We start from the raw sequence: 15,103 nt of genomic DNA on the forward strand, positions 1-15,103 counted from the left end.
AAGACCAACAGGAGTTACTGCACAAAATTGAAAAAACCCAGAAAGCATGGGTTTTTCCAGCACATCCCATAGCTAGTGGGATAGTGCATTTTTAGTGAAAATTTGGTATCACCCAATCCACTCTCCAGGCAACCACCCATTTGCAAGGAACATTCGAGTCATCAGGGTGAAAAAAATTACATAATCCTGATGCCTCCATTTTTGCACTTGTCATTTCTAGCCGTCTAGCTTCAAGAATACGAGATTTAATCCCCCTCTCGTACTCTTTCACATAATAGTGCTGGTTGCCCTACTCACATCCTGTTCCCCCCTCCCCCTTCCATCTGTCAGGCTGTTGGTGACCAACAAAACAAAACAAAGCCAGACTGCCCTCCAGTCAGGTAGCACGCCTAACATCGCTTGTGGCTAGATATCCCACACGACACCTCCCTCTACCCCCCGGCTCCCCACCGGTGGGGTTGGGTGTCTCAATAGAGCACCAGACCAGCTCTCTACCCTGTGTCCAAGAGAACAGGACCACTGTTCAAGCAATTCCATTAGTTGTTCTGTCTTGCCCTCATTGGCAAGTTGACAAACCTTTTCCCCAGTAAACCGTCCCCTGTGTATCAGTATCTCCCTACGGTTTGGGAAGGCAGTTGCCACTCTGGCTCTTTGAGCTTTAATTTACCCTGTTGTTTTTTCCTGGACTCAAAGGCGCCAGGCTCATATTGAGATGTGAGCAGGAACACTTTATTTCAGTGCAGGAGTGCTTTTATTTTACAAGAGCTTTCCAGGAGCTGAACGCCTTTATTCTAGAGAACATCCTCATCTGCTGACTCATCAGGTGTAGTTCCCTAGGCCTGGTCTTCATGTGCTGACTCATCGGGTGTAGCAGGCAGGCTGAACCTGGTGGGCGTGGCTTCAGAAGCTCAGCTACATAAGCTGCTCCATCCTTAAGGATGGTGCTTTGCGTTACTGTGCACTCACGTGCAACGTGACGCTCACCGCCGCTTGGATCAGTTTACTTACCTTTGAAACCAGGTGTTCTGCTGCATACTCAACTCTAGGAAACCGGTGCTTCATCGCTTCATCTCCAGACTCATCTCCTGACATCCAGTGATCTTGATCCAAATGCCACAGCACTGCACTCTGCATCCACGAACTCTGACCCTGTGAAGAAGAAGAAAGACAAGGTTAGAACATCCGTCCTAGGGCCGTGCCGCATTTGAACCGTGCGTGCCCCCTAGTTAACAATTTACCAGCTACTGTACCGTTGCAGCTTCCTTCCTCATTCCCTCCGGCTGCCACCTCGAGCTCCGCAACTTCTGCTGGGCTGGCAACATCTCCTGCAAGGGAAGAAAGCAAAAGAGCAAACATCAAAAGTGGAACGGACAGCAATACAAGACAATGAACTTTACAATACAACAAAAACAGAAGAGGAGAGACAAAGGCAAACAGGAACACTTAGCTGAAGTATAGTGGCTTAGTCGCAGCAGGACTCGACTACCACGTGCAAGGGACCAGTGAAGGAACTTGGTCCAGATCATACAAGCGCCCCTGCCAGAAGCAGCAGGACGGCATCAACAGGTGGGCTTTCCAGGCACAGCGCATCCCACGGGTACCACGGTTTGGGAGAAGGGGTCTGGAAGGGGATCAGTCGCACAAGCTGGCATACTCACGCCCCCTATTCTCCTGGCAGGAGCAGTCCTGAGCAGCATCACCTATTACCACTAGTCGCCACATAAGCGCAGAGGGCGAAGTCGGACCTGAGCGACCTTGCCCCCGGGAGGCTGCAACCGTGCCCCAACGCCTCCGCAGAGATCAGGTGAGCGAAACACCAACCTTTGGTATAAATCTGAACTACACAGTTTGGTAGTGTGGCTGAGCAGCCAGGCTCATCTCAAGAGGAGGTCAATGTGAACAGTAATGTTGTGACACAGAGTTTCACACTAACAGTTATTCAAATAAACTCTTACACTCAAGGTTTCTTGATAATTATTAATTTATTTCACAGTCAGTTGTAGAAGACTTCTTCAGAAGGGAGCAATACAAGTAACCCTTACAATACACTTCAAAACACGGTTTCTCTAAAACAGATGATACCCATTGGGGATGGCACATACACACTTCCTACACCCTCAGGTGACTTAAATAGCTAGGACACTGTGGACATTGATGTATCAATGGAATATTTAGAGCAATACTGAGTTTGGTGTAAAAGATAGAAGAGAGGAATAAAACAAAGATTAACAAATAATTCACAAACTGGTAAGTACTTTTGAAACCTTACAATGCAGAATATAATTAACCCTTTCCTGTGGGAAAGGCCAAAGCACAAAGTCAGAGTTAAAGAAGAGTCCCTCAGGGAGCCAGGACAGCCACTGTTAATTTCACATTGTCTAGGGGAGCTGAAGATCTTCTTTGCAGGTAGGTAAAAAGTCTTGCATAATGTTTTTTTAGAAAAGTTTGTAGAAGATAGAACACTTGAAGGGCCACAAGCTGGGAGACTTGTGAGGGAGGGCCACAAGCTGGGAGGCTTGTGAGGGGCAAAGCTATAACAACTCTGCAAGGTAACCAAGACAGGTCTCAACTGAGAGCAAGCAAGGCTACACAACAAGAGATAAATTCGCTTAGACTTTACAGTACCTCTGGTTAGAAGAAATGGTTCCAGCTGGCTTCAGTTCCTGTACAGCTCTGCAGATCCTGTTGTTCCTGAGCCTCAGTCGTGGGGTCTTCCCTCTTGTCGTCTGGGGACTCTTGCTCTGCAATGGGAAGGTCAGCAGCAGCAATGGACAAACTTCAATTCAGCGGTTCTTCAGTGTTTCAGCTCCTCGTGGCGTCTGACAGCAAATAGCAACACTGCGGTTCTCGGATACCACTCTGGACTTTCCATGCATCTGTGGTCCAGCACTCTGTTGAGGTGGCTCAGGCTTGGTCAGTCCTGCTTCAGGGAAGTCTGGAGGATCTTCCTGGCGCTCGGGTCCGACTTAAAAGCAACTAACACAATCTGGTGTTGCTCTCCCTGGCACTTTGGTTCCAGCAGCAGCAGAAATGGAAGTACAGCCAGCTCCGAGAGGATGTGCAGATCGGTTTACTTTGGAGTTGATTGGTCCCACCAACTAAGGGGGAGAAGTCGTCCTTGTAGGGCTTCTCTAGTTGAGGCAAATTTGGAGATTCAGCACAGCAGCAGGTCTTCACCGGGCAAACCAACGGTCCAGGAGTTGCAGCAGGCATCTCTTCCAAGTTCTTCTTTGGATTCCTTCGTCCAGTTGTCGACTCTGCATTCCAAGTCAAAAAGCCTCGCCTTTTATGCAGGTTTCTCCCATTCATTTCAGACTAGCTGTCAATCACACAGCATGGTGGCTATCCCTGCCGGACAGCCAGCTGGCCAATCACCTTTGGGTGCATTCCTGTCACCAAGGGGATTAAGCACAAGGAGTTTCGGGCACCTCCCTCACTTCCTGCCCCTGCCAGACATACTGGAGCCAGAGGCGGTCGTCACTCGTGAATCCCATCAAAGACAAAACGAACAAAGGGACCAAACCTGGTTTGGCACGCAGAGTAAATCTCAAGAAGCACCTTTCCAACAAGAAATGGTGAAAAAAGAAGACCGGGGCCATTTTGACAAAATGGGCACCCATGGGTGCTTTACTGCAGCTGCAAACGCAACCTGCAGTAAAAACACACAATTGTAGTAAAAGGTAAACCACTGCCACCAGCCATTAACTGTAGAAAGGGTAACATAAAAATGTTACATGCAAAACGAGACAAAGGGGATACCAAGTTACCCCTCCAGCACCCTATGGTAAGAGTGTGTGCTGGGACTAGAAAGTTACAAAATGTAAGTAAAGTCAATTTCACTTCACTGCTCTTGGAAACAGTAGTTTCACCAAGAGAAGGTATTTAAACCTTTGGAAAATCTAAGGGACGTCCCTGTGCCACTGCACTGAAGGTGCCATGTGTCACAATGTAAAGATGATGCCTATGGAATTAGTGAGACTCCAAAGTTAAATGAAACAGAGTCCAAATCACAATAAAAATACATGAGAGGGTGCAAAAAAGGGCTCACTCTCTCCAGGTTAGAAATAAAAGTTCTAAAATCCAGCAAAAGAGCTGTGGGTTTTTAAGGTAGAAGGGAATTAACACATTTCTGAGAATTCTCCCTAACAAGGACTATTAATTTTATCCTGAAGAGAGAGACCATTTTACCCCCCACTCTCATGTCACTCATGTATTTTTCTTTGATTTGAACACATTTTCTTTTGGTTTTGGAGTCTGACAAACTCCATAGGGATCATCTCTTTACATTGCGACACAGCCCCTTCAATGCCGTGGCACAGAGAAATCTTTCAGATTTCTGCTTTCCGTTTCACTGCCCTTGCCTATTTTGCTCACTCCAATGGGGAAACTGGTTAGTCCCTAGGACAGTCAGTACTGAAAGATCATGGAATTCTTGTATTTTTACTTTTTTTAAATGTTTTATATTTATCTGTTTATTCTTAAGTGTAATACAGTTATAACATTTTACACATTATATAATATTTCAAATTACAAAATTGCATGTTTCCAAAATAATTACAAAATGACGAACATTTAAAAAATATATACAATTATGCGGAGCACATTTTCCCATGTTAGAACCTTGCTTGCATCTCTTATTTCATGCCTTATTTAATCTATTCGAAGGACGCATTTACTTTATGTTGTCAAATTGTCCCTTACATTTTTACACAAGACTTGCTATAGCTTTCCACAGTGCAATGGTAATGGTGCATATCTTCCTGATAGACAGCAGAGCCAAACGTTTCTCCATAGTGTGTACAAGCTTGTTTAAGGCAGTAGAGTTCTTAATTGCTGAGCGAGCGTTAATCAGTGATAATTTCAGAGAAGAGACTACAATTGATGGTTGGGATAAGATATTTTCAAGTTCAATATTAAACAGCCTAATTTTATGAAGGGCGCATAATGATATCGAGCCATATGTATTATTTCTCACGGTATGCTAAAATTCACCAGAATATATTAGTACCATAGTGCAGGGCTAAATCGTGCACAAGAAGTCACCAAAGTTGCACAGACCCAATTGCGCAAAATTGCTTCGCAGGAAAAAAGACTTGGATCTTGTTGCAAGCAAACAACTGACGAACATAGTTCCGCCTCAACCCACTACTAAATGTGGAGAGATGTACTCGTACATTAGGACATCTTCAAACTAACTGATAACATTGCATCCATAAAAATTGTGAAAAAAACCCATGAAGAATATCAACCAATGGTACAGCGAAAGGTTACAACCAGAAAACAGAAAAAATGTGGCTCTCAAATAGACACAGTTTAGATCATCAGATAGCGAAAGTTCGCTTTGGAAGAATATGAACAAGAGATTCTCTTAGCAAAATCTCTCTCTCTGCAATAACAGACGAATGCTGCCGACGATCGCCCTAAGGCACTCTTTTCAGCAATCAGAAATGTCAAAGCCTCAATGTATCAGGGTTGGATTGACAGCCTACATTCACATGGCAAACAGGCTCAATGGGCCTCATTACAAGTTTGGCGGTAGCCCTGCCGGTAAAACCCAAACTTGGAATTTTTTTCCGGCACCCACAAATGGGCAATTACCGGCTTATTACGGCCCTGCCGGACTCGGTAATTGCCCATTTGCAGGCGTCAGAAAAAAGATGCTCATCATTCGGAATGGGGAGGTCGGACGCACTGCCACCATTTATAACGGTGCCGGTGCATCCGACATGCTGGGCTCGCGGGTGCCTTTCTGCCCGCCAGGACTCACCAGGCGGGCAGAAAGGCACCCGCGAGCACAAGTTGTAGTTTGCCGATTCGGGAACTGCAGTACCGACATGCTTACCGGTACCGTAGTTCACAGACCGGCAAAGTTATAATGAGGCCCAATGTGTTTTCTGGTTAAAATAAAAAAATATCAGAAACAGCATTGATGCTCTGCCCATAATCTCAGAACCTGGTTTAATGTGCAAAGACACTCAGCTGGAATCAGAGATTTTGAGTCGTAAATTTACATATAAAGCAGTTAGTACTGTGGAAATTGTAAATTTAGTAGCTAAATTGAAACCCACCAACTTTGTGTATAATCCCATTCCTCCCTGTTTGGTCAAAAAACATGCATGTGCTCTTGGTGAGAATATACAGATTCTGGTAAATGCTTCATTTGCACAGCACTGTGCTCCGTCGGATTTTTTAAAAAAATGTTTTATTTTGATATAGCTGAACAAATAAACTTTTCAAAAGTCAGAACAGAGTTTTTTCAAATTTCATTTACATATTAGTATAAAAATGAAAAATAGAAGTTAAAAGAAACATTAATTAAAACATTAATAGAAGCTATAAAAGTCTGATTCCTAAATATCTACTTTAACATTTACAAATTAATCACAGGATGTCATTACAGCTTAATTTCACAAGGCAGAATTACGTCTAGGTAGTGCACTAGTGCTTTTATCACAGAAAATTTCATGTTGGAAAATAGCCAACTCCAGATCTGGTTTTCATCTAGTTCATCATTCAAATTTGACAGATTAGTGAAAAATGCAGCTCGTTGTTCATTTAGCTTATTACAAGATATCACCAGATGCTGGAGTGTCTCCTTTTCAGAAGGAAGCTCACAATAACGACAGTAGTTCATATCAGCTGGAATGACATTACGCCTGGCAAGCACTTCCCTAGTAAGCCATAAATTCAATCTGACTCGTAGCAATTTATTCCGTATAGCCGAAGATGGACATTTCGATAAGTAAGCTGCCAATTGGCCCAGTTTTTTGTTACCAAAATTATTAGAGTTAAAATCTTTATATTTTAGGCAGAATTCTCGGTTTTTTATCCAATCCCAACGATAGAACTTAATTTTAGCACGCAGAGGATTTTCAATCAGGAGCGTTACCGTTATATCGGCTTCAGCCAAAGTGTTCACTACACAGTTACGCCATGTTAGCGGAAAAACATGATTTGATGAAGACAAATAATGTGCAACAGTACTTAAGATGTTATTTTCCAAACCCAACAAACACTTGCGAAAGAAAGCACACATCTGCCACTTTACTCTACAAGCCAATGAATTCAAGCCAAGTTCAAATCGCAAGATTGGCATGGGTGTACAGTTTGGCAGATGAAATACCGATTTCCAAAAGCGTGCCTCCAGTTTACATCAACGACAATATGTGGAATAAAGTTTCGAATCAACACTATAAATTATTATGGAGATTACCTTTTGTTCACAAAAAAGGAGAAGATGTTTCAAGGTATATTTCCCATATTTATAGATTAGGATTCTAGCCTGTGAAATCAGGCTAGAAAGTTTGGACTGTATATTGATCAGATAAAGGTTGTCCGTGACCGTATTCTGTATTGTAAGCCCCAAATATTTATATTTTACGACTGATTTCAAGGGTTCATCTCTAATGGACCAAATGCAATTGTTGATTCTGCTTTTACCTTGATTTTTGCATATTAGTATTTGCGATTTGTCCAGGTTCACAATGAGATTGTTCACTTCAGCATAGGTGGATAGAGCAGATAGCAGATTTTGGAGTCCTTTAGGGGTTTGTGAGATCAAAACCAGATCGTCAGCATACAATAACCACGCTATGCGCTGAAACCCCCAATTCAGGCGCATCAGAGACAACTTGGAGGAATGATTTACCCATGTCCAAAATAAATAAGTTAAACAGGATAGAGGCCAGAATGCAACCTTGTTTAAGACCCACATGAGTGCTGAAAGATGACAAAAGTTCCTCCAAAGATAATCTCACCTGCATAGTGGTCTCCGTATGTAGCTGGATTAAAAGTGCTAGTAGTGATGATGGACAACCAAGACGTTCTAGTTTTTGAAATAGTAGTTCACGGTTTATTGAGTCGAATGCAGTCCGGAAATCAATGAATGCAAAGTACAATGATCGTTTCCGGGCTGCATACTGAGCTTTAAGCATGTTGTTGGCAATGATATTGGGTACGGTACCGAGCCCACCAACAAATCCGGATTGAAAGGGATATCTCTTATGGTAATTGTTCGACCAGTTATTCATGTCCCTTAAAATTAGATGGCAGAAGATCTTCTCGGGAGCATCTAACAAAGAGATAGGACTATAAATTGCCGGGTTGGACCCGTCTCCTTTCTTATAAATTGGGATAGTTATGGAATGTTTCCAAGACAACGGTATTTGTGATGAAAGTATGTTCTTAAACATAATATACAGTATATCGGCCCATATGACTGGAAATTGTTTCATTAGCATATTTGACAATCCATCCGGGCCAGGCGCCCTAGAACGACTGGCTTTGTTGACAAAGTGTAGAATATTATCTTTATCAAACCTTAGATGGAAGTTAGTTTGGGACAAGGGCCTGGATGAACACCATTCCTCTGTGGATGCAGCATATAGTTTAGAATAATACTGAACCCACCTCTCTTCATTCACATCATTGGACTGGACTGCTATCTGATGACCTGCAGTTGCTTAGTTGATAATTTTCCATGATTCTGCAGAGTTTTTACTAGACAGTAATTTTAACATACTGCTGCCATCACTTTGATACAGTTTAGCCTGCATTCCCCTTATCCAATTCCTATATCTAGTTTTGATATGAGCCATTGCCAGCGCTCGTTTATCACCAGACAGCTTATATGCCTCCCTCCTTTCAGCCCGAACCAATGATTTCTTAGTTTTAACTTCATGATTGAAGACAAGGAGATAAGGTGTTTGTTTTTGTTTGTGGCTAATAGAAGCCGGTTGAAATAACTGCATACGTTCATGATAAATAACTGTTGAACCTTGAGTTCCAGCAATTTCACACTTTAGCTGAGCGTCATAGCAGGCCCTAAACGCTTCCAAGGATGACTGTCCAGATTAACCTGTTCATTGCAGTGTTTACTATAGGTGAACCCTTAATGTATTGGGGTTGCCAATGAGTGATATTAAATTTCTGAAGTCCAGGTCACGTTAAGCATGTTATGATCACTCACTTCAGTATGTATTACTTGGAAAGATTTTATTTTATTCAACATGTTTAAATTGACATATATGTAATCAATAATACCCTTGCTAAAGGCTCGATGCCAAGTTGCCTTAGCAGGGATATCAGTGAGGAATGAGCCATCTAGCATGAATAGTCTTCTGGACTCTACAAAGCTTGTCCATTTAGCAAGACAAGCCATTTCAGATTTCCGTTTTGGGCCCAGACAATGTAAGTTTAAATCACTGGCTATAATGATAGAGTCAACGTTGCCATCCATAGTTATAAAATCCATTGCTTTGTACATTGAGTCCAGAAACCTATCATCTGAAATGCCCAACGGATTCCAGTAAACATTAATAAGTGCACACTGGGTGTTATCACCAATGAGTCTGGACATTTGTATAAATGGATTTGGCGAAAATCATGATTCAACTTTTAAGGAAGAGCTTTGCTTAACTGCTAATAGCAAACCCGATACAGGCCGCCCAGAAATGCCCTTAACCGCTGGAGTCAAGAGGATATCGTAATTATTTCACGATGGGGCGCAAGTGAGCCAAGATTCTTGTATTAATATTACATCGTGATCTAGCAAATTAATGGCCTGGTTATTCATTAGATGCTTATACCCTCTAGAGTTCCAGCTAATCAAGGATAGAGCAATTTCATGAGTATCCAGATGCTAACACTGTCTTTTGGGTTGCAAGTGCAGTTGTGTGAGCAAGTGCTTGGCTTGTTGTTCGGTTGTTGCTGTGTGATTTGCTTCAGAGTTTCAGGGGGAGTATGCTCTGGGGGAGCCCGGCCCTGCCTGAATGATAAATCCTTGGTCAAAGAGCTGGGACTTGACTGCCCAGATGGTGTTGACTACGACCCCCAAGTTTATCCATAAGGTCACTGTTGACCATTTCAATGCGTCCGTGAATTCTACTTTCTCAATATCGATTGTACCAATGTCATCGAGCTCGGGAATTTCACTGAAGATAGATAAAACAGAGGCTTGATTCAAATTATACTGAGGAGCCGGGAGGGGCCTACATCTCATATATAGGGAATGGACTGCTGGCCTCTTAATGCTGGAAATTGATTTTTTTTTTTTGTCAGATTGTGAGGGTCATTCAGATTTCGGTTCTCCATGGCCTTGGTCCCAGGGTCGCTGCCATTTGTAAAATTGCAAGCATCAAAAAACTTCATTAAAGTAGATTTAATCACCTCTTCAATGTATGAGGAAGAGGAGATTTGGGATAATGGCTCAACACTCTCGATATTGCATCTGTGTCGATGATGTTATTTGTTGGGTAGTATCAGGAACTTGAGTTTGGGCCATTTGAGTTTTTTGTGCCACTAGGGGGCCAAACTCACTCATACTTACATTTGCGGCGACGCAAAATGTTTTTGGAGTGAGAACTGTAGTCTCACTTGTCGCCTTTTTAGGGGCTGGTTTGGAGGCCATATATTCGTCCACTGCTTGTCTTATTTCTCTATGACAAGCAATGAGGCCCTGATCCTCCAAAGCTGTTGAGGGATTCGAGTGTTGTACTTCACACATTTTTTTTTTGCTGGTTTCGTTGGCAGCAGCCGCGACTGCATTTACCAAGGCATTCAAGGGACTATACGAGTGAACAACAATACTCTTTTCTGATGAAACTTTGGACTTCAACTGGGATTGCAACACATTTTTTGCTATGGCCTTAGAGGCAGTGTTAGTTGCTGTTGGTGGTAGCGAGATATTTTTAACAAACGATTTGATTTTGGATGTTTGCTTGGCCAAAGATCTACAATTTTTAGATTTCTTAGCCAAGTCACTCTTTTTAAACCCTAATTTCGCGGGCAAATCGAATACATTTGTCCTTGTACCATCAAAAAGTGCATTATTTGTTTTTTTTTGTTGGTCACCCATGGTTTCGTTTATAATGGCTGCCAAGTCAATAATAGGGTTCAATATGTGAGGGATGTTCTGAAAATTCTGTGGAGGCTCCCCTATCTGTGTGTGAGTTTGGGAGTTTACCGACTTATGCAAAATGGGCGGGGTGGATGGGCCACTAAGTTCTCAAGCTTGTTTGTGATAGAGAGTTGCCAAGATAAGATCTGATTAAGTTGGTGTGAGTGAACATCAGCCTTATTGGCTAGCGCTTCAAACTATTTGGCCAAAGAGTGAATTGGTGTATTCATTGAAGTTAATGCAATTTCAGTTAAACCATTTGAGTTTTCAACCGGTTCAACCAAAGAGAGGTGATTTGCCCCAGGTTTCCGTGGGGTTGGGGCAATAAAGGATAACTGCTCCACTGAGTTCGTGTCACTAATGTTTGTAAATAAAACCAGTGATTTGGATAGGTTTTCAGATAAAGTGTGAGCAGAGAAACATGAAGCATTCGTATCTAAATCAATTACAGTCATGTCACCAGAAATAGTTATTTTAGACAATTTTGAGTTAGAAATGTAAGCATCAGATGTAAAGGTTACCATAGGAGCAGCCTCTGTCGTATGCTTTACTTGTCCATCTGTTTTCATGACCATAGTGTCCTTATTAATAGATAATAAGGACCCATGTGGGATGCCATTTTGAGGACATCTATTTAAGACAACTTAGTTTTCTGAAAGGCAATTGGGCACAACCGCATTACTTTCACATTCCAAATCATTAGGGTCCAGATGGGTTACATCACGACAGAACGGTCGAATATCCATGCCCAGTAAAATTTCTGTCTTAGTTCTTGATTTGGGTTTAATTGTGCCCATACGAGGAGTAGAGCTTAATCGGGATCTTTTAGTTGGGCAATGTGGCGAGTTAAGTGCGGGACCTTCGCCGTTAGGGCAGTGAATAACAGTCACTACGGGCATGCCCGATTTCAAAGTTGTAATGCCTCGTTTCATTATCAGTGTTAAGTAACTCAGGCCACAACACACAAGACCCTAAAAGCAACAAATAGAACCAGAAGGTATCGCGACCTAGCCACGAACCGCGGCTAAGCGGACTTCCACGGGTGCGCGCGCGCACTAGTTTCATAGCCCCGCCTCCAAAATTGTGTGAGCAAAGCCTAAACAAGTAAAGAAAAGAAGTTTAAGAGACTATATCACTCATTATAAGGCTTATATCAGTCCTTGCAGTTATTCTTCACCTTATGGTTGTTGAAGTGCTTGATTCCAAAGGAAATGCAGATAGCAGCGTCAACAGGATCACAAGTCCACAGAGAACTGAAGAGCACCACCGGGCTAAGCAGGACTTTCCGGGGCTTCCACGGGTGCGCCATCAGATTTTAAAAACATCCTACCTCATACAGTTGCTAAAAATGACAGGATCATAAACAGTTTTCCAACCATCATCCAATTGCTGGCCTTTTATAGCCAACATAAATCCTGGAAATAATTGTAACCACCCAACTGCCAAGTTTCATGAGGAACAATCTGTTGGATGTTTATCAATAAGGATTTAGACCAGGCCACGGAACTGAGACGGCTCTCATGGCAGCCTGTGACGGCCTGCTAATGGCTGCTGACAATGGTGTCATTAGCATGCTAGACATGGCTTGACCTATCGGCAGCCTTTGACACAGTCGATTTTAAGATTCTTCTTTCCAGGCTGTCATCGGTAGCAAAGGTTTCAGATGAGGCTTTGAAATGGTTGGTTTCATTCCTTACTGAATGCACACAGCAGGTTAAAATTATTACCTCTCATTGCAGGAAAAGATCGCTGAACAGTGGTTGGTATATTGAAATTGGACTACTGTAATGCAGATTTTATGGGAGTTCAAAAATTCCAAAAAACAAAGACTGCAGGTAGCACAGAACTCTGCTGTCAGACTGATTTTTAACCTTGCAAAGCAGATCATTTGTCTCTCAGTATCGGAGAGGTCTCCATTGACTGCCGGTCCAACAGCGAATTCTGTTTAAGGTTCTGTGCCTGGTCTTTAGATGCATTCATGGCCTGGCCCCCGACACACGTAGTGTCTAAAATCACTGATAAGACCAACAAGGCCGAAACATGTTTGGGGATGCTTGTGGTCTCGTGCAGAAGGGATGTGACCTAGTGGGCTGGACTGCCCCTTTTGGGGTGGGACCAAGCCTGATTTGCATATGGTTTTTCCCCTTCTGTAATGGCTTGGCAGGCGAAGAACGAAAGTTGCCCAGAGCAATGCCAGTGGTTAAGATTCAGTCTAAACCTTCTAGCCATCACCTCTTTGTTTTTGCTAAAATCCAACCTCATCAGGCCACTCGATCACTTCGATCAGTCGGAAAAAACCCGTTGTCGTCCTTTTTACAAAAAACAACAACTTGGTGAGATAGGTGTTTTTCATCCTTTGGCCGCTCCTTCCTGGAATGCTTTACCTAAGGACCTAAGACTTGCATTTAGGAAGAAATTAAAAACGTACCTCTTCGTTCCAAGGTGGCCACCGGCACAGAGAAGCCGTGCCAACGGCTGCTCCGGGGCTCCACGGCCTTTATCTGGTGGCCCCACCACCCCCCAGCTATAAGGCAACAGTTTTGGAGGCAGATATCTTGGGGAGCAGAGCGGAGAGAAAGAGGCACGGGGCACCCTGGAAGGATAGCACGGTGAGCTGCGGAGAAGCGCGAGCTGCAGCAGCGCCGGGCGGTAAAGCATGCCCCAGAATACCAGGGCTGGCAGGGCTGCCGGTCCGGACTGGAGCACGTCGGCAGACATTGGAACAGTGGCGGTCTTCCTGTGGGGCATCGGCTCCAGAAGAGCAAGCGAGGAAGTGGCGACAACGGTGCAGAGCGGACCAGTGGAGGCGAGAGGCGCAGCGTCCCCACTGCTCTGGCGGGGAGCTTTGGCCTGACCAGAGAGAGGAGTAGAGCGGTGACCAGAGGGTCGTTCGCGTGGGGACTCGCTGTGGAGTCCCTGCCAGGCCGGCCGGTGGTGGAGCGGAGAAGAGCAGCGCCTTCCCCAATTGCAGCAGTGCCGGAGCCGAGGTGAGGAGCTGGGAGGACGGAGAGGCGCGAGCGGCAGGTGCAGGCCCCGGAGTGAGGAGGGTGTGCCCAAAGAAGCTGAGTGGAGGCCAGACGTCCCGGCAGCCATAGTGGCGGCAGGCGCGAGGCGGCAGTAAGGCCGGGGCGCCTCTAGCAGGCAGGGGATCCTCGCGCAGCAGGAAGGAGCGGAGGCCCGGATGAAGGAGCGGAGGCCCGGATGAAGGAGCAAACAGCAAGGAGGGCAAGGCCTGGCTAACAGCACACGTCAGCAGGCAGTGGTACCAGGGCAGCCCCAATAGTTTTGATTTTGCAGGGTGCCTGCACAAGGCGGGCGGCCACTGGAGTGAGTCTGAGGGGAACCCCCCCCCCCCCGAAGGAAGCAGGGGGTGAAAATTGAGAGGAGAGTGGTGAAGGACTCCAGAGGAGGGCCTGCCCCCACCAACCCTCCCGGTCGGGGCCCAAGTAGTCATCAAAGACCCAGCAATAGAATTGCGACTGGCCGGGGCCCAGTTATTCTGAACAGATCTTACGGCTAGCCAACACAGGAGAGCCAGGGGCCCAGGAACTGATACACCCATAAGGAGCAGGCGAAGGAGCAGACCCCCATACTCCACATCATTAGGGGGTCTGTAAGTCCGGAAGAAGCGGCGCCTGGAGAACAAGTGATCAGAGAGGGAGGAAGACCATCTGCAGAGGAAGTGACAACTGGTTTGAGGCTAGGACGATCCCCCAGCAGAGGGGGATTAACAGTAAGACTCAGAGTGAGGGGCCCCAGGCCACAGAGGTAACAACATAGGACTTGTACATTGGTTGGGAACATCGTAGGTTTGCGGGGCAGGCCCAACATAGATGTCTTCCAGGTCCAGGGGGAAGACTGGGAAGGCTGGTCACCTCATGGGTGAGCCCCAAGGAACATTACCTACGCTTTGGCCTGCAATGGAAAACAGGGATTCTAGCAAAGGCGGCAGTGGTCACCCGAAAAAGCTGCGGGGCAATGAAGTGGAGGACGAGCCGATGCAGATGACGAGGCAAGATTTCAGGGGGGTAATGCAAACAGTCTCTCCCTGGCTAAAACCTTTCAAGAACAATTTCAAGAACAATTTCAATTAATGCGGACCGACCTCAATACAGCGCTAGGAGAAAGGCGACAAGAAATAGCTCAGTTGGGGGAAAAGGACAGACTTGTTGGAAAGAGGCCTCCAGGAAAGTGAAAGGGACACAA

At 44.8% G+C, this 15,103-nt stretch overlaps 1 protein-coding gene across 9 annotated transcripts in view; it reads right to left on the bottom strand.

Moving 5' to 3' along the window:
* Positions 1 to 15,103, bottom strand: part of LOC138480864 (phosphatidylinositol-binding clathrin assembly protein-like) — a 1,856,059-nt gene that overhangs the window by 1,243,438 nt on the left and 597,518 nt on the right. The window lies entirely within an intron of this gene.

The sequence above is a fragment of the Ambystoma mexicanum genome, chromosome 5p (genome assembly GCF_040938575.1).
Source record: "Ambystoma mexicanum isolate Mex_15411 chromosome 5p, UKY_AmexF1_1, whole genome shotgun sequence".
NCBI classification, from domain to species: Eukaryota; Metazoa; Chordata; class Amphibia; order Caudata; family Ambystomatidae; genus Ambystoma; species Ambystoma mexicanum.